Consider the following 20,972-nt stretch of genomic DNA (forward strand, 5'->3'; position numbering starts at 1 on the left):
CCTTGCCCAATTATAGGTCTATTTCGTATAGTTCCTGGGTGTGATTTCTTGATTCTTCTTGTTTACCGTGTACCGACTTCTTGCCTGTTTCATCGATTCTGATTCTTGCCGCCTGTATTGACCATTTGCCTGATTACGACTATTCTTCTGATAAACCCTTTTTGTACTGCGAACTTGGTGTTGTGTCTCCTCCTTGGTCCTCACTACAACGGAGCCTTCGGGCCCTGACAAAGAGTATGTGGTATCGTAATAGGGCTATTGGTGAATAAACGGGAATACACCCGACACAGTCCAGAATAGGCACGGGGAGCCCACCCTTGTAAAGTGGAGTTAGTCAAAATGCGATGTAAATCAGCGGGAGGGGCGGAAATGCCGTTGCCCAAAAAGATATCTCTGTGGAATACTCACAACCCCCACGATAAATCGCCTCAGCGTTGCAATATGGTTCCCAACTATACAAGTCCAGTGGGCGCTCCCATGTACATCCGTGCGATGGACGTCACCGAAGCAATTCCGTCCGTTATCAGCATGAATAGCTGTGTCTCATACCCTGCAGGGACCCCACGACCGCTGCGTGTGCTATTCAACGCTAAGTGTTTCTATCCATAGTCTAATGATGATTCTCATATTTAGCTTGTTTGGCAGAGGTATCTCTCTTTGCTTCCTTATGTAGTGGAGTCAAGATATACAGTAGTATCCTAGGGCACCAGGTAGCCCAATGTTTTAACATCGCTTTGTGAGAGTCTGCATGTGTTTCCTCCAATTTGTGAATCTCCTCCATTTCCCTTATCCATTCAGCTAGTATGGGTGAGATATCACTTTTCCATTTGCGGGGATCAAGATTTTAGCTGCATTTAGGGCAATTTGTGTAAGAGATTTTTTATATGAGGCTTTAGAATCCATATTGTGATGTAAGAGGGTTGCAGCTGGATCGTTAGGGATATCAAGTTGTAGGTTATTTGTACAAACCCCAATATCTGAGTCCAGAATTGCTTATTATTTGGGCAGTCCCAGAATATGTGTAGCATGGTGCCTGCTTGTTGTTTGCATCTCCACCATCTGTCTGTTGTCCCAGGGAACATGACATGTAGTTTATAGGGGGTATTGTACCAGTGGAAGAGTATTTTGTAGTTGTTTTCCAGTATTCTGCAGCTTCTGGGTCCAGTGAGTGATTTAGCCAAAATATTCTCCCAGTCTTGGTCAGTGAGTGTGTTACTCAGTGCGCTCTCCCATTTTTAAATCTTGTCAGGGGGGAATTTTTGATTAATGCCGGAAGCTCTAGCATTTGGTAAAAAGAGAATATATTCCTGACAGGGGGTAATGAGTGGCAACATAATTTTTCAAATTCTGTATAATCCGTATATATTCCGTATATATTGAACAGCTCAGTAATTGGTAGAGTAAAAGTATTATGTAGTTGTTCCCACGAGGGCGTGACACCTTTGGGACAGATGTGAAATTGTTGTTTCACTTTTTCTTCTTGCCAGTTGTTGAAATAGCCAGTTTGTAATCCTGGGGGAAAGTCATTGTTGTCTATCAGTGGCACAAGGAGCGAGTGTGTTATGGTTAAGCCCATTGCGAGGCTTGCCGGTTCCCAGAGGCGTAAGCAATAGGATTATAAGGGGTGGCATCCCGGTATTTGCCAAAACCTTTTAGGTGGAAGCCAGGGAAGAATCTTAAGTGATGGTGCCACAAAGGTTTGCTCAAGTTGTATCCATGCCTTTGAATTTGTATGATAAGTCCAGTCTACTATCCGAAGTAGGACACTAGCCAAGTGATACAATTTGAAATCTGGCAGACCAATCCCCCCAGGTAGAAGAGAAAAACAGAATGTCCCAAGCTTTATGCGTGGTTGCCTACCATTCCAGATGTATTTTACAATCATGCTGTTTAGAGCAGCGAAGAAGTCTCTGGTAGGCTGTAGTGGAAGCTTTTTAAAAACGTACAGGTGCTTTGGAAGTTTACTCTGCCAAACCAAGATAAGGATTTCTTACACCATATTATACAGTCTCTTTTAATTATCTGTAGGATAGATGAGTATTTAATACATGCCTAGTTATTTATGTCAGGTGTAAGTATGATACCTAGATAGATCAGTCTTTCCTTTTCCCATTTAAAGGAGAACTTGTCCTTTAGGGCTGTAACCATGGTTTGTTGGAGGCCAATATTTAACACACTCATAGTTTATTTTAAAATCACTTAGGTAGCTATATTCCTTTATCTCCTGCAGCAGATTGGGCAGGGTAACTGTGGGTTGAGTAAACAATAAGTCATCCACCTAAGCACATATTTTATATGATGATGCGTCCACCGTTATACCATGTATGTTAACATTATTGCGTATTTTGGACAGTGGTGGTTCAAGGGTTGGTACTAAAAAGTGGCGAGAGCGGACAGCTTTGTCATGTTCCATTTTGAAGTGCAATTGGATCAGATAGGGTATTGTTAATTTTGAGCTTAGCAGTAGGATTTTGGTACAGAGATTTGATCCATGCTACTAACATATGTGGGCCAATTCCTATATATACAATAGACAGCTAAACATAAAATCCCATCTCACTCTGTCAAAAGCTTTTTCAGTATCAGTTAACAGAAAAAAAAGTGGAGTGTTCTTACGCTGGGCTACTGTAATAAGATTGATAATTTTGTTAAGGCTGTCTCTTGTTTCACGTCCAGGGAGAAAGCCTGCTTGGTCTAAGTGAATGAGCTGAGAAAGGCCTGGTTTGACTCAAGCTGCCAGTATTTTAGCAAGTAATCAGGGAGATTGGCCTATAACTAGCTGGCAATGATAGGTCATTATCTTTTTTTTTTTTTTTTTTTTTATTTATGTATTTTTATTTTCAAATGAAAAGTTGACATCATACACGTGTGCAAACCGGGAACACCCCGGGGCACAGTTATCATTGGCATAGATAGTACTAATGCATACATAAGGCAAACAAGAAAACATATCCAGCAAATTGTCAACCAAAAGGGGGAAGGGAATAAAAATAAAAGGAAAAAAGGGGAACATGAATGCAAGTTAGGCACATTATAGTAGAAGAGCTGTAGGCTAGGATTGTTTAGCTCAACCTCACTCCCATTATCTTTTTTTGAGTATTAAACTTATGTGGGCTTCTAAGGAAGGCAAGGACCAATGGTGACCCTGTTGGATTCCGTTATTTGCTCTGCACAGGCCTGTGACTAGATGGGGTTGTATGGTTTTAAAGAAAAGCATGGAAAACGCGTCTGGATCCAGGCATTTTCCTGAGAGGGAATCTTTTATGGCCCATTCTATTTCACCTGTGGTGATATCCTGTTCTAAGGTTTTACGCCATCAGGATTACCTTTAGGCATGCCTGAAGAGGTTAGGTAATCGCTGTAGCGTGTGTTCGTGGGTATATCGCTATTTGTGCTCTGTAGTTGATAAAGACGTTTGTAGAAGTCCGTCAGTCTTGTATGTATACCTTTAGGTGATGTGTGTAACTGGCCTATCACTACAGAGATTAACTAACCCCTGCATTGTTTAAACCTCAAATTCTGACTAATCCCCTGTTTTGTTCACACCTGTGATCCCCCTGCATTGTTCACACCTGTGACACCTCTGCTGTTCACACCTGAGACTCAGACTGAAACTGCCCACATTGTTCACCATGTAGGGATTAGCCCAGCAACGGGATAACGGTGACTCCCTGGATGAGTACACCGATTAAATCAGGCACAGTACAACAATGGGTTTGAGTGAAACACACGTGTGGATTCTTATTTAAACCGCCCTATTTACACCATTTAGAGCTGTACAAAATGAAAAAGGGTTAAAAATAAAACAAAACAGCAAAATAAACCCTTGCCAGCTTGGCAGCTAACTATACATTCAGGCTTCCCTGACTATCAGACCGGAAACAACCTTGCGTTGCTCTGGTCTCTACGTTAGCAACAGCAGTCTTTACCACACACAAAAGAAAGGTTTGCATTTCACCCAAAACCCCAAAAGTTTGCTTACCAAAAAAATAAGTTTCACAGAACTCCCCAGCCGGATATCTCACATCAGAACTGGTTCCAGGGTGGAGCAAACCCCTAAGCAGGCTGGGAATTCTTATAGCAACCTGGATCAGCAGATTCGATTCTGCTGAGCTCGTTAACTGGTCTGTGAGCTGACTGCATTACCAGAAACTGAGAGCAAACTGTTCAAACCTGGCACAGACATACACACCATCCTGCACAAATCCACAAACTTTTACTGACCTGCTGTCACATACCCCCCCCTCTTGTTTCGACCCAGAGGTTGGAACACAGGCCACTAGGTACGAATGAACCTGAGATAAAGCATCTACATTATCCATTTTAGACCCAGGACGGTGTTTTACTGTAATACTAAATTCTTGTAAGGCTAGGAACCACCGGTTAATCTTACTGTTGGTCTCTTTGTTTTTGGCCATCCATTTTAAGGGAGCATGATCGGTAGTTAAAATCAAAATGTTTCCCTAACAAATAGTACCTCAGAGAGTCTAACGACCATTTTATCGCTAAGCATTCTTTTTCAATTGTTGCATAATTTTTCTCATGTTCATTCAACTTCCGGGTAAGGAAAACTATGGGATGTTCCTCTCCATTCTGCACTTGTGACAATACCGCCCCTAATCCTACATTCGAGGCATCAGTTTGTACCACAAACTCTCGGGAGAAATCAGGAGAATATAGCACTGGCTGGTCACATAGAGCCTATTTTAAGGTTTCAAATGATTTTTCCGCCTCTGGGGACCATTTAATCATGACTGAATTTTTACCTTTGGTCAAATCTGAGAGGGGAGCCGCTAAGGTGGCAAAATGAGGAATAAAACGACGGTAATAGCCAGCAATCCCCAAGAAAGCTCGAACCTGTTTTTTGTTATTAGGGCGAGGCCAATTCTGGATAGCTTCAACTTTATTGATTTGAGGTTTTATCACACCCCTTCCAATGGTATATCCCAAATATTTGGCCTCTTCAAGGCCGATAGCACACTTCTTAGGATTGGCTTTGAAATTGGCCTCCTGCAATGCATTCAACACTGCTTGTACTCTTGGCAGATGAGTTGCCCAATCAGCACTATGTATAATGACATCATCCAAGTAGGCCGCAGCATATTTTCGATGATGCCAAAGGATTTTATCCATTGCCCTCTGAAAAGTAGCAGGGGCATTTTGTAACCCAAATGGCATCATCCGATGGAGTTACAAAAGCCGTTTTCTCCTTGGCTCCTTCAGAGAGAGGTATCTGCCAGTACCCTTTGGTCAGATCTAGCGTAGTCATATAACGGGCAGATACCAGGTGGTCAATCAATTCATCGATACGAGGCATGGGATAGGTATCAAATTTGGTGATGGTGTTTACCTTTCGGAAATCGTTGCAAAAACGCCAACTTCCATCTGGCTTGGGAACCAGCACAATTGGACTGGACCAGTCACTATTGGATTTCTCTATTACTCCAAGCTCTAACATTTTGTTAACTTCTTCAGTTATCGCATTCCGTCTAGATTCCGGAATACGATAAGGTTTCAGTTTAACCTTTTCCCCAGGTTGGGTTACAATGCCATGTTTTGTAACAGTTGTCTGCCCAGGAAATTCAGAAAATATATCTTTATTCCTAAACAAGAGATCTTTGACTTCCTGTTGCTGAGTTTTTTTTTTCAGAGATCAAACATTCATACTGAGGGGGAACCAGGTTAGTGTTTGCAGTCAAGGATTCTCTCTCATTCCAAGGTTTCAGCAAATTGATATGGTAGATTTGCTCTGGTTTCCGTTTTCCTGGTTGACTAACCTTGTAAGTTACCTCACTGACTTTCTCCATTATTTCATAGGGACCTTGCCATTGGGCTAAGACTTTGCTTTCTACAGTGGAAACCAATACCAACACCCAATCACCAGGTGAAAACGTACGGACCTGGGCCCCACGATTATAAATTCTTTGCTGAGCCAACTGTGCTTGCGCCAAATGTTCCCTTACCATGGAAATTACCTGTGCAAGTCTGTCTTGCATCTGGGAGACATGTTCAATGATACTTCTATGAGGTGTACATTCACTTTCCCAAGTTTCTTTAGCGATGTCTAACAGCCCCCTAGGGTGTCTACCGTACAATAGTTAAAAGGGGAGAATCCCGTGGAGGATTGTGGGACCTCTCTGATAGCAAACATCAGATAAGGAATAAGGAAATCCCAGTTTTTCCCATCTCTATCCACCACTTTCCTGAGCATCTGCTTTAAAGATTTATTAAATCTCTCCACTAAGCCGTCTGTTTGAGGGTGATATACTGAGGTGCGTAATTGTTTTACCTTAAGAAATTTACAAAGCTCTTTAGTTACCCGGGACATGAAAGGAGTACCTTGGTCTGTAAGGACTTCCTTGGGAATGCCCACCCGACTGTACACCTGGAGCAATTCTTTGGCTATGGTTTTGGCTGAGGAATTGCGGAGAGGTATGGCTTCTGGATAACGGGTGGCATAGTCCATAATTACCAGTATATACTGATGCCCTCTAGTGGACTTTAGTAAAGGACCAACCAAATCCATAGCAATCCTCTCAAAAGGCACCTCAATGATATACCTATCATTGAGGTGGAACCAGGGGACTGCGAAAATGTGGCCTAGGGGCAGACATTTGGCAAACAGGACAGGAAGCACAATAGGTTTCTACTTCTTTAGCTATTCCCGGCCAGTAGAACCTCTGTATAATTCTCTCTCTGTTTTTTTCTGTTCCCAAGTGTCCTCCCAACAAATGCCCATGGGCTTACTCCAATACCAGCTTCCGGTATGTTTTAGACACCACTAACTGTTCAATTATTTCTTCTTCCCTTTTTGACACCCGGTATAACAGGTCCTTTTCTATTACAAAGTAGGGAATAGCAACCCTCTCACCTGGGTTAACAGACACCCCATCTACTTCTACCACATTCTCTCGGGCTCTTATCAGAGTAGGATCTTTTAACTGTTCTGTGGCAAAATTTTCCCAATGTACTTCTAAATCAGAGAAATCAAGAGCGGGTTGAACATTTTCTGCAGATGCCAACTCAGGGGGAACTCTGGAGAGTCCTCACTCTCAGAGGAATCCCCAGGAACACTTTCCTGCTCAGAGAAAACAAATTGGTGATCAGGACAATCCCACAGCTCCCAAAACTTAGGAAAATCCCTTCCCACAATAGCTTCATGTGGTAAATTGGTAACCACAATCACCTGATGGCATAGGTTACCAAGGGAGGTTTTAAACAACACAGTTGCCATGGGATATTCTTTAGTATCCCCATGCACACAAACGACAGTTACTCTCCTACCAATGAGAGACTCTGGTGACACAAGCTGGGGTTTTACCAATGTCACCAGGCTTCCTGAATCGAGTAACGCCACAGCCTTTTTACCATTCACATAAAGATTACATAAATGTTTTTCAGTTCCCTGCAGGGCGGTACAGACGACTGTTGCATACATGGATTGCCGTCTGTCTCTAACAAAGTCACATTGCATAGGTTCTGTTACCACAGGACAGTTTGCGGCAATATGTCCTTCTTCTCTGCAGCGATAGCAAACAATCCTTTTAGTTATCTCTGTGAATTTGGCCGTCCAGAACCCTCACGCCATACAGGAGAATAAGTTCCCACATTACCTCTGGCTTTACCTTTTTCACTCTCTCCACCCCCATCCCTTGGTACAATCTTACCAGAATTTGTGGACGGTCTGGTCTTGGAGTGGAAAGTCGTGAATCTTTAAGCGATGCCGTTAGATTCTCTGCAGCCAAAAACCTTTCAACAAGATCCACCAATTTATCAGCTGTGGCTGGATCTCCATTGCTCACCCACTTTTGGAGGGCGACAGGCAGGGATCTCAAGTACTTGTCCATGACGACTCGTTCCACAATCTGGGGTGCTGACAAAGTTTCTGGTTGTAGCCACCTCCTGGTCAAATGTATCAGGTCATACATCTGTGATCGGGGCGGTTTCCCCCCCTGATAAGTCCAGTTATACACTCGCTGAGCTCGAACAGGTAAGGTTACGCCTAGCTGTGCAAGTATTTCAGCTTTTAAGCGTTCATAGTCTCTGGCTTCCATAGGTTCCAGATCAAAGTAAGCTTTCTGGGGCTCGCCAGTTAACAAGGGGCCAGCAGTCCAGCCCACTGTTCCTTTGGCCAGCACTCCCTCTCAGCAGTTCTTTCAAATGTTGTCCGAAACACCTCAGAATCATCATCTGCAGTCATCTTGGGTAACAATCTGCTTACCCTGTATGATGGTGTACTGCTGGGACTACCTTCTGCTGTAGCCTGCTGTCTCAGTGGGAGTTGTTTCACAATGGCCTCAATCTGCTGTTGATGGCGCTGCTCCTGCTGTAACATTAGCTCTCTGTGGCGGGCTTCCGATTCCGCCTGGGCTTGTTGTTGTACAGCCATACTCTGCTGAAACTGCTGCTGCGCCTCTTGCTGACGAACCTCTGTTCGCTGCATGGCCAGGTGTATCTGTTAATTTGCCTTTTGTTGATTTGCATTCACCAACACCAGCTGCCTCAATAATTCCTCCATACTGGCCATTTCCACACAGAATTGCCTGCATCCGACACCATATGTAGGGATTAGCCCAGCAACGGGAGAACGGTGACTCCCTGGATGAGTAAACCGATTAAATCAGGCACAGTAGAACAATGGGTTTGAGTGAAACACACTTGTGGATTTTTATTTAAACAGCCCTATTTACACCATTTAGAGCTGTACAAATGAAAAAGGGTTAAAAATAAACCCTTGCCAGCTAACTATACATTCAGGCTTCCCTGACTATCAGACCGGAAACAACCTTGCATTGCTCTGGTCTCTACGTTAGCAACAGCAGTCTTTACCACACACAAAAGAAAGGTTTGTATTTCACCCAAAACCCCAAAAGTTTGCTTACCAAAAAAAGTCTTTGCCTGTGTGTGACATGCTCTGCCTGTGTGTGCCCTACTCTGCCTGTGTGCCTTACTCTGCCTGTGTGTGCCCTATGCTCCATGTGTGTGCCCTGCTCTGCCTGTGTGTGCCCTGCTCTGCCTGTGTGTGCCCTATGCTCCCTGTGTGTGCCCTGCTCTGCCTGTGCGTGACCTACTCTGCCTGTGCGTGCCCTATGCTCCGTGTGTGCCCTGCTCTGCCTGTGTGTGCCCTACTCTGCCTGTGTGTGCCCTGCTCTGCCTGTGTGTGACATACTCTGCCTGTGCATGCCCTGCTTTGCCTGTGTGTGCTCTACTCTGCCTGTGTGTGCCCTATGCTCCCTGTGTGTGCCCTACTCTGCCTGTGTGCCCTACTCTGCCTGTGTGCCCTACTCTGCCTGTGTGCCTTACTCTGCCTGTGTGTGCCCTATGCTCCATGTGTGTGCCATGCTCTGCCTGTGTGTGCCCTGCTCTGCCTGTGTGTGCCCTGCTCTGCCTGTGTGTGCCCTGCTCTGCCTGTGTGTGCCCTACTCTGCCTGTGTGCCTTACTCTGCCTGTGTGCCTTACTCTGCCTGTGTGTGCCCTATGCTCCATGTGTGTGCCATGCTCTGCCTGTGTGTGTGTGCCCTGCTCTGCCTGTGTGTGCCATACTCTGTGTGTGCCCTGCTCTGCCTGTGTGTGCCCTACTCTGCCTGTGTGCCCTGCCTGTGTGTGCCCTGCTCTGCCTGTGTGTGCCCTATGCTCCCTGTGTGTGTCCTACTCTGCCTGTGTGTGACATACTCTGCCTAGGTGTACCCTATGATCCCTGTGTGTGCCCTGCTCTGCCTGTGCGTGACATACTCTGCCTGTGCGTGACATACTCTGTCTGCATGTGCCCTGCTTTGCCTGTGTGTGCTCTACTCTGCCTTTGGAAAGCCTGGTATTTGTTCTTGGGGTTTATTAGCATTTGAAAATAAATTATTTTTAGGGGCCCCTAAGGTGTTTAATTATAGGCTGGGGGTGCTGTGTTATCCAAGGGGAAGAGGAGATATATGGATTTAAGGATATTAATGGATTATGGATTTAAGGATATTTTTAACACAGTGACTCTGGCATTTGTTGGCACTGAGACCCCAATATTTCATGACACTGGCCCCAGCAATATATTAACAGCAATGTAACACAGTGGTACATGCAATATATGTCACAGTGACCCAAGCAATATTTGACAATGTGGCGCCAGCAATACATATCAAAGTGCTCCCAGTAAAACATGACGAAATGGCTCCCACAATATACAGCGGGGAAAATTCTCAGTATATATATCTTTTTTTTTATTTTTATTTTTTAAAAGATTTTATTTTCAAGCTTGATACATCCACGAGAAAAAACAGTATTAAACAGTTCAAATTTACACCAGTCTAACGTATCTCTGCATATTCATCACTGCAACAATGCCTACTTAGACTGAAACAGGAAGAGATGGTACAAGCATTTTAAACCTTTTTAACAGAGCATAGGAGGTTTAAAGAGGGAAGGGTAACAGAAGGGAAGAAGGGGGGGGGGGTAGGCCGAAGGCAATGCAGCATAAGTGACGCAGTATCTATATCTTGTAGCACATTAACCATTGTCCTGTACAGAGGCTGTGTCAAGTTCATCTAACCATGGGCCCCAGAACTTTCCAAACCGGTCCGGGCAACCTCTACTTAGGTATGTTAATTTGTATAGGGGAAGAGCTGCATTCACTAGGGATTTCCAACATTTTAAGGAGGGAGCTCTGGGTAGCTTCCAGACTAGGGTAATCGCCTTCCTTGCGTAAAAGTACAGCAACCTCAATAGAATACGTTGGTATTTGTCAAATGTAATGTTTTCAACCAGACCTAAAAGGCATGCCTCTGGTGTCCGCACACTCGGTATATTAAGAGTTTGTGTGATGTAGTTAACCACCTTGTCCCAAAATTTGATCAACTGCGGGCATGTCCAAAAGGTGTGGAGATAAGTGCCCGGATCTATCCCACATTTAAAGCATATATCATCTGCTTTAAGGCCCATAGAGTGCAGCATTGTCGGAGTAAGGTAGGTTCTATGTATCATACGGTATTGTATTAGGATGTCATTGCTACCTATTACCGAAGGCAGATATGAATGTGTAATATCATCCCAGTCATCCAGATCTAAGTGTGGTATGTATTGCATCCATTTGGTATGGCATTGTGCATAGGGGTTGCCTCTTTGTTTATTAAGAGTGTTATAGATGCGAGATATTAGCTTCCCCTGATTTGGTGACCTTAGAGTTTCCTCAAGCAAGGAGAGGGACAACTTGGGGGCAGTCGGAAATTGGCTAAGTGCTGCATGTCTTATTTGAAAATATCTGTACCACATGTTTCTTGGAAGATTAAACTCAGTTGCCAGGTCCTCATATGATTTAAACCCCTGGTTGTCATAAAGCTGGCCAATGTATTTGATATTATATCTTGCCCACAGTACTGGGTCTGGTATTGTCAGAAAGTGTTTTAGTTTAGGATTGCACCATATAGGAGTGTAGGGGGAGATATCAATGTGGCGTGTTTTGTCATACCTAAGGGCTGTTTCCCAAATTGGAGGTAGCATCTTTAGAGTTGAGGGGGGACAACCCCTATGGGTGGTTCCCCGGAGTGTAATATTGGTGAGTGCCTCAACCGACCCGGCTGCTTCTGCCAAGATAGGGAAGGCAGCGTTCTCAGCTGATGGGTTAAGGCTCCATGCTACATAGACTAGTTGAGCCGCCAGATAGTACAAAAGAAAATGCCGATATCCGCTCCTCCACCCCACCAAAGCGCATACCAGTGATGTGAGGGCTTGCATGTATCAAGGTTGCCAGAGGTTCGATAGCCAACGCAAACAAATGTGGCGAGAGCGGGCACCCCTGCCTAGTACCTCTACCTAAGCTAAAAGGGCTGGAGACTACCTTATTGGTTCGAATTCTAGCTGATGGATTAGCATATAACTGTTTAACCCATCTTATAAATTAAGGACCAAAGCCCATGGCTGTCAACACGCCCCACAAAAAATTCCACTCAACAGAATCAAATGCTTTCCTTATATCGAGGGAAACTATTACCCCTGGGTAGCCACCAAGTCGGCCAAGTCAATATTGGTGAACAGCCTACGTATATTGACATCAGTTGCCCGACCCGGCATAAAACCAGACTGATCAGAATGTACTACAGAAGAGATTATTTTAGTGAGACGGTTGGCTAGCACTTTTGCCAAAATCTTAACATCATTACAGAGGAGCGAAATAGGCCTATAGGCTGCACAGTCCAGCGGGTCTCCACCTTTTTTGGGTATCAGTACTATAAGTGCTTCCCTAAGAGTCGGGGGCAGCACACCAACCTCCAGTGCAGATTCATATAAGCAAAGTAGTCTAGGGGCTATACTATCTATATTGAGCTTGTACCAATCTATCGGGATGCCGTCCAGCCCTGGCGTCTTACCCGGAGGAAAGGATGAGATAGCATCCATAATTTCGGTAACTGATAATGGCTTCTCCAGTGAAAGGCTTTCATGTGGTGTCAGGGTTTCCAAGGGAATGTTACTCAGATAGTCACTTAGGGTTCGGTGCGTCATATTGGCTGTGGATTGGTAGAGGTTATGGTAGTAGTGTACAAAGGCGTCGTTAATGCCTCTAGGGGTATCCCGCAAATCACCCAATGTAGACTGTATCTGCGTGATGGGGGTGGGAGCAGTGGATTCCCTAAGCAGATAGGCCAGCAGCTTGCCCCCTTTATTACCCTTTTCAAAAAGGAGGTGATTAGTGTATAATAACTTTTTTTCCGTTTTGTCCACTAAGTGAAGGTAATACTGTCTGTGGGCCTGTGCCACCTGTAAATAGTGATCTGGAGAAGGATCTCTAGCAAATTCCCTTTCTGCCAACTGCATGTCTGCCTCAAGCTCCTCTGATTTATGATTAAGACGCTTTCTGTGACTAGATACAGCCAATATGCAGGAGCCTCTCAGATATGCCTTAGAGGCTTCCCACACAGTTAGTGTAGAGGCTAAGCCTTCGTTTAGAGACCAATATTCCCCCATTTCTTTGATCAGGTGGTCATTTACCTCTGGGACCTGCAACCACTTGGGGTGGAGTCTCCACTGCACTCGGTTCAATTCCCCCTGAGATCGTAAGGTAAGGGATAGGGGGGCGTGATCTGATATGCCGCCTGGAAGATAAGCGGTGTTGGCTACCTCTGCCAATAGGGGCCTAGAAATGAGATCTTTTCTAGATGCTGCAGAGTGGGAGGCCGAGTAGCATGAGTACACTTTCTGAGTTGGGAATTTGTGTCTCCATGGGTCTATGAAGTTATACGTATCACACCAATTATTTAGTGGGCTAATGGTTATATCTGCTGAGTTATGTCTATCCAAAGTATGAGAGAGGACCAGGTTGAAGTCGCCCATTAGTATCAGTGGCGCTGGGTCCCAGCTGCTGATCTTAGCCAGTATTAAAGAGAGAACCTCTATATTAGCTGGTGGAGGGAGGTAGACATTGGCAATAATGTAAGGTTTGGTACCCCATAAGCACCTCATGAGAATATATCTGCCCTGAGGGTCAGTACATATGTGCTGAATCAGAATATTAGCGGATTTACCAATGAGGATGGCCACCCTGCGGGAGTATGTAGAATAGGAGGCATGAAGCACCCTGGCCACCCATGCTTTTTTCAATGCCAGGACCCTACTGCCCACAAGGTGCATCTCTTGTAGTAAGACCGGATCTGGAGAGTGTTTTAATTTTAAGATACTGAAAGACAAGTCCCCTTTTAATTTTAGAATTTAGACCCCTGGTATTCCAGGAAATAATCTTAAGGTGAGCCATTAGCGCTGTTGAGTATCAAGCTATTCCCGCAGGGTAGCACATACCTCCTACAGAGACACACATCTCCGCGAACATGAGCTCCCTTCATCTGGGGCTTCCCACAGTTCAAAGTGTTCCTGAATGTGCTACATACGGATCCCTGCGGCCTAGGGGAGAGGGAAGTAGGGAAAGGGGGAGCAAGGTATAGTGAGAAGAAGAGAGGAAACAATAGCATTAACAACTCAACATAGTTAAGCTTTCCCAAACCCACCCTGCCCGACCACCCAACTTGGCGGGCTTTTTCCCAAAACTGTGGCTGAGCATGGAGTGTGCTCCACCTGAAGTTACACATGAAAACAGTAATAATAAACTTAAAGAGTGTCACTGGCATTACCATCAGGAAAGAAAATATACTGTATGTAAAGTTCACAGGAACTATAATTTACAGCTCGATCCTCACACCTGGAGATATTTCAGCCACATCTTACTTTGCCTTTGCTGGAAACCAACAGAGATATGTCAGCGCTGAAGAGAGGACATCATAGAACCCAATGTGGGTGTGGGATCACAAGGGGAAACAGGTTGTACAAAAATTATGAAGTTCCCATTGAATGAAGTCTGACCCATACGCAAAATGTGAGGTAAAGGCCAGGAGTGAAGTCATTTTATCTTTAGCGGCTAGGGCTCACCCGAGGGGACTGGTGAGAACGTCGGTCCAGCCATGCTCCTGCTTCCTCAGAGGAGGTGAAGAAGTGAACCGTCAGTTACTCTCAATTTTGCTGGATACAACATCGAATATTTCAGCTGTACCTCCCTCAGCCGGCGCTTGACTCCCACAAAGGTGTTGCGTTTCTTTTGCAGACTTGAGGAGTAGTCCGGGTATATGGCTGCCCTCATGAGTGAGGTCTCGCTTGTCTCTTGCCATGGCCAATATGGCATCTCGTTCTCTATAGTTCAAAAGGCGTAACAGAAAAGGCCTGGGGGGTGCCCCAGGAATTGGGGGTCTACCCGAGACCCGATGTGCTCGCTTCACCACAAAAAAGGCCGACAATGTAGTGGAGCCCAAAGTTTTTTTAATCCAGCTCTCAATAAAGGCTACAGGGTTGTTGTCAATATCTATATATATCTCTATATCTCTATCTATATATATCTCTATATCTCTATCTATATATATCTCTATATATATCTCTATCTCTATCTATCTCTATATCTCTATCTCTATCTATCTCTATATCTCTATCTCTATCTATCTCTATATCTCTATCTCTATCTATCTCTATATCTCTATATATCTCTATATCTCTATATATCTATATATCTCTATATCTCTATCTCTATATATCTCTATATCTCTATCTCTATATATCTCTATATCTCTATATCTCTATCTCTATATATCTCTATATCTCTATCTCTATATATCTCTATATCTCTATATATCTCTATATATCTCTCTCTCTCTCTATCTATTATATATCTATCTATCTATCTATATCTATATCTATATCTATATATCTCTATATCTCTCTATATCTATATCTATCTATCTATCTATCTATCTATCTATCTATCTATCTATAGCTATCTATATATATATCTATCTATCTATATATATATATAGCTATCTATATATATATCTATCTATCTATCGCTATCTATCTATATATATCTATCTATATATATATCTATATCTCTTAGTTAATATATTTCTTTTTTTTTATTTCAATATTTTTATTCAATTTCACAGAATAAACAAAATATGCATTGGCCGTTGTCAGCACAGCATGAAAGCATGCTTTAAGTACAATTTGCACAAGATAAATATCAAAATCTGTCATATTTGTACCTATACCTCTTGTTTTATCACAGTCACAAATAAGACCCTGTTTGCATTTATTCAGTACATCCTGGTCAAATATTATGTATAACCCATTTCCATTTACTCCATCAATTTAAACATTTTAACTGAAAAACTGCAAAGACATACCTAACTACCATCCAATCTGCTATAACTCATTTGGGAAATAAAACAGTACATAAAATATTTAAATACTGAGCAGTGCTAAATGGCAATCAGTCCCATATCTATATTCCAGCCATGGTGTCCAAATTTTCAAAAATCTACTATGCGTGTGTTAAAATATTGGTAATTTTTTCCTGAGATATTATCCAATCTACTTTGTGTTTTGTGATATCAAGAGATTGTTGCTTTTGTTTTTTTTCAAGGTTTTTATTTTGCATTTTAAACAAAAAACAAACAATAAATAGCACATATATGCTTTACACTTATTCAGCTTCGTTTACAATTATATTATATGTATAGTGGTGGTTTGAAGAAATAATTAGCAGATAACCAAGTATTTCAGAGTACTTTCAAAAAATCAATCATCCGGAAGGGATGCATGAGGGTTGACATCTAACCAAGGGTCCCATATTTTCCAGGTGTTCCCCTAGCATTGTACGTCGGTTTGATTAGGGGTAATGTACAATTTATTAAGTCAATCCATTGCTGCAGTAAGGGAGGGTTGGGGCTCATCCATTTCATAATTACTAGTTTTTTTGCGTAGAAAAGGATCGACCTTAGAAGTGTTCTGGATTTCTGTAAGGGAACTACCTCATCTATAATGCCTAATATGCAAAACTCCGGAGACTTGATTCCTGGAAAGGAGAGGAATACATTGGTGTATTGTATGACTTTTGCCCAGTATGCTGCTACCCTAGGGCAGTCCCATATCAAGTGGAGGAAACCAGCTTCTTCCCTGCCGCACTTTACACAGGTGGCTCCGTCTAGTCTACCCATAGCTTTGAGCCTCATTGGGGTAATATAATATAATATAATTTGGTGAATCATTTTAAATTGAATCATTCTATCCCTGCAAGAGATAGTTGTTTAGTTTTCCATGCCTTTGCAAAGGTTCTTTTAGCTGCTGTCATAATTGCAATAAACAGTTGGAATTGAATCTGTGAGAGTTCGTCTGGTTTTTTACCTAACAACGCAGTAGTTGGAAGCTTTGGGATCACCACTTGGAACACCAAATTTAACAGTTTAAATTCTAATCCAACATCTTTGTGCACATGGGCATTCCCACCATACATGGAACATAGTACCAACTTGCCCACACCCTTGAAAGCAACTAGGATCTGCAGTTGGGGCGAATTTAACAAAAACAGGCTGGAACTAAATACCATCTAAACAAAACCTTATAATTGGTTTCCAATAGGGATACATTTTTAGAAGATTGCATAACATTGTTCCATATTGATGACCATTCATCCTTATCCAAGTGACACTTTATATCTTTTTGCCAGGACACCATATATGATAGCTTGGATTTGTTCTACTTCATCAAGAAATGGTTATATAATATAGAGATTTCTTTGAGTCTGAGGACACTTTATACACCATTTCAAAAAAAGGTCTGAGTTTTGTTAGTTGTACAGGCCAAGTCCCAACGTGATTGTGCAAAATGTAATAACTGTCTCAAGCGTAAATGTTCTACAAAGGGAACAGATATTTCTCTATGAGATTCTGAAGGGTATATGGAGAGTACAGTTGTCCTAGACTATGTGCATCTATTAATGACCACCATTGAAAGGCTTTATTTTGCAGACCTGGGTTAAATAGGTCAGAGGCACTGCGGGAGAATGGGATGATTGCAACTTGTATTTCTTACATAACGAGTCCCAAATTTTTATAGTATGTTTTAAGCAACACTCCCAACTGCTGGTCTTTGTTTAGGCAGACACCAAATCAAAGCTGCTGGAGAGTATGGTATTGTGAATGCTGTTTCTAAAGATACAGAGGGGACTATCTATCTTGGAATGTAAAGCTAAAACTTGGGATATTTGAGCTGCCTTATAATAAAACAGCCAGTTTGGAAGACCCAAGCCCCCTCTACTTCTTGGGCAGGTTAATATCGTGTGACGTACTCTAGGATGCTTCTTAGCCCAAACAAATTGGAGTATTCTAGCGTTAAAGCGGGTTAGGTCTTCTATGGGGAGTGGAACCAGAAGTGTCCAAATAAATACAAAATCTTAGGTAAAATTGTCATCTTAACAGAGTGAATTCTCCCAATCCACGAAATATTATGGGCATTCCATTTATCCAACAAAGCATACAAGGTTTTGTACAGTGGGGGGTAGTTATATGTATACAAAATTTCATAGGTTTTTGTCAGCTTAACTCCTAGGATAGAACTAAAGTGAGGTTGCCATGTAAATTCAAAGTTAATTTGCAATAGTTTAACTTCTCATGCTTTAAATTTATATTTAATGCCTCAGTTTTATTGTGATTAACTTGGTACCCCGATATTGTGCCAAATATATCTAATAACCTAAACAGATTAAGGAGGGAGGTCAATGGATTAGTAATCACAAGTGTTAAATCATCCGCAAAGATACTGACTTTAAGATGAATTCCAGCTACCTCTATACCTTTTATGTCTAGATTGGACCTGTTTGCTGCCGCTAATAGCTCTATTGCTAAATTGAATAAAATGGGAGATAGAGGACACCCTTGACCAGTCCCACGATAAATCTGGATGAGAATCCCATTATATTGACTATTGCGGAAGGATTTTGATAAAGTGAATGCACCCAAGTTATAAATTTTTCCCCAAAACCCCATTTACCCAATGTATAATACAGGTAATCCCAATGCAGGGAATCAAAAGCTTTGCGAATATCTAGTTTAAGTTACATTGTTTTAACTCCTGACAATTTAGCCTGATGTGTCAGTAGAATTAAGTGTCTAATCGCATCCCCTTTTCCTTAAAGTAATATCCAAGTGATTTCTGTATTGTAGTAACCACTTCTGAAATACTCATTGAGTCTCCAATATCTGGTCTTGGGTCTCTCCAATATACAGTACAAGATAATGTTATCACCACCGGACAGTGGTCTAACCATCCTATATTTAACATTTTAGCCGAGCTAATAGAGGGAACCAGAGTAGAAGATAGAAAAATATGATCAATTCTGGTTGACACTTTACGCAGTGCTGAATAGTGTGAAAATTGCAAGACATCTGGATTTCGTTCTCTCCAAAAAAAATTTGAAAGCCACAGGCTCTTTGCTAAATTTAATACGTTCCTGATCTCTAGGAATCCGCATAATTCCCTTGCTAAACAAAGGGGCATGAACATCAGAGTGTTTCTCCCAAGAGCATTCTTCAGGGCCAAAACCCTTCCACTTGATGAGGAATTGGAGAGCACCCCTGGAGAGTCTGGAATCGAAGATCTTTTCAACTTCATACTCTAGTTGGCCGTGTATGGGAATGGCAGATGGCAGAACTTGATCACAAGAGAAGCCGTTGGAAACAACTGGTTTCACCAGGGATACATGATATACATTAGGAACTCGTATCTCCGGGGGAAGTTGAAGCCGAACAGCCACAGGGTTGATAATCTCAGAGATGGGAAAAGGAAAAGGACCAATGAACTTTGGACCTAACTTGGGAAAAGGAATCTTCAAACGGATGTTTTTAGAAGAGAGCCACACTTTATCTCAGTGGAGAAGATCTCCTTCTGCGATCTGCAAAAGTCTTATGCACCAGAGCACTTTTTTCAAGATTAGATTTTGTTGCAGCCCAAATGGCAGTCATATGAGCCATGTGATCTTCTGCAGCTGGGATTTCGGATAGTACAAAGAAAGGAGATCTTCCGGTGGAAATGTGACTAGCATTGTTATGAGCGAATTCCGCCCACGTGAGAAGGTCAGACCAATCATCTTGACAGAGGGAGACATGGTTCCTTAGAAACTTCTCTAGAGCTTGGTTCACCCGTTCAGCAGCGCCATTCGTTTGAGGGTGATAGGCAGAAGAGAATTGTAGAGAGTTACCTAAAGTTTTGCATAAGGAGCGCCAAAATCTGGATACAAACTGGGATCCTCTGTCAGAGACCATTTCTGCTGGAAAGCCATGTAGCCGTAAAATATACTGGATGAAGAGCTGGGACAGTTCCACCGCAGAGGGAAGTTTTTACAGGGGAATGAAATGTGCCATTTTGCTGAAGCATTCGATAACCACCCAAATCACAGTGTTCCCTCTCTCTACAATAAAGTCCATAGCTAAATGAGTCCATGGACGAGAAGGAATAGGTAAAGGTTGCAATAACCCAATAAGGCGAGTATGGCTTGCCTTGGAAGTGGCAGAAATAGTACAGGCAGCAACAAAGTCTTTGACGTCTTTGCGGATAGTCGGCCACCAGACTAATCGTTGTAACAACTCCAGTCTTCTCAGGACCAGGATGTCCAGCTTGCCTGGAACAATGCAATCTGTTGCAAGATGGGCAGGCGAAGATCTGAGGGCACAAACGCCATCCCAATGGGAGTATCAGGAGGAGCAGAAGACTGACCAGCCAAGATTTGCTCAGCAAATTGAGGCAACAAGGATGCAATGAACTTGGCAGAAGGAATAATTGGTTCTTGCCGCTCAGGAAAACGATCCAGCGGAGTCAAACTTCGGGATAGAGCATCGGCTTTCTGATTTTTGGAACCAGGACGAAAAGTCAGTACAAAAGAGCCCATCTTGCCTGAAGAGGATTCAATCTCTTGAGAGACTGTATGAACTCTAAGTTCTTATGATCAGTATAGATCGAGACTGGAATCGAAGAACCTTCAAGGAGGTGACGCCACTCCTCGAGAGCAAGCTTGACTGCCAAGAGTTCACGATTCCCCACATTCTGCTCTGCAGGAGAGAACTTTTTGGAGAAATAAGCACAAGGGTGTAGTTTCCTGTCAGCAGAATGTCTTTGGGACAGGATAGCGCCAGCTCCAACCTCAGAGGTATCCACCTCAATGAAAAAGGGTAATTCTGGATCAGGATGATGAAGGACCGAGGCAGAAGTGAAGGCATCCCATCAGGGACTGAAATGCTTCTACAGCTGACGGGGGCCATGAGTTGGTTTTACCCACTTTTCGGATAATGGCAAGAATGGGTGCAATGCGAGAGGAGAACCCCTTAATAAACTGTCGATAATAATTGGCAAAAACAATAAATCTCTGAATCGCCTTGATACTCAGTGGAAGGGACATTCCTGAATTGCGGACACTTTGGCGGGATCCATCTCGAAACCTTCTGGGGAGATGATGTAGCCTAGGAAAGGGATCTTGGACATCTCAAAGACACATTTCTCCAGCTTGGCAAAGAGAGAGTTCTTCCTCAAACGAGAGAGCACTTCCTTTACCTGGGAGCGATGGCTTTCTGAGTCCTTAGAGAAGATCAGGATGTCATCTAGGTACACAACCACGAATTTCCCTAAGAGATCAT

Source organism: Xenopus laevis, chromosome 1S (genome assembly GCF_017654675.1).
Source record: "Xenopus laevis strain J_2021 chromosome 1S, Xenopus_laevis_v10.1, whole genome shotgun sequence".
NCBI classification, from domain to species: domain Eukaryota; kingdom Metazoa; phylum Chordata; class Amphibia; order Anura; family Pipidae; genus Xenopus; species Xenopus laevis.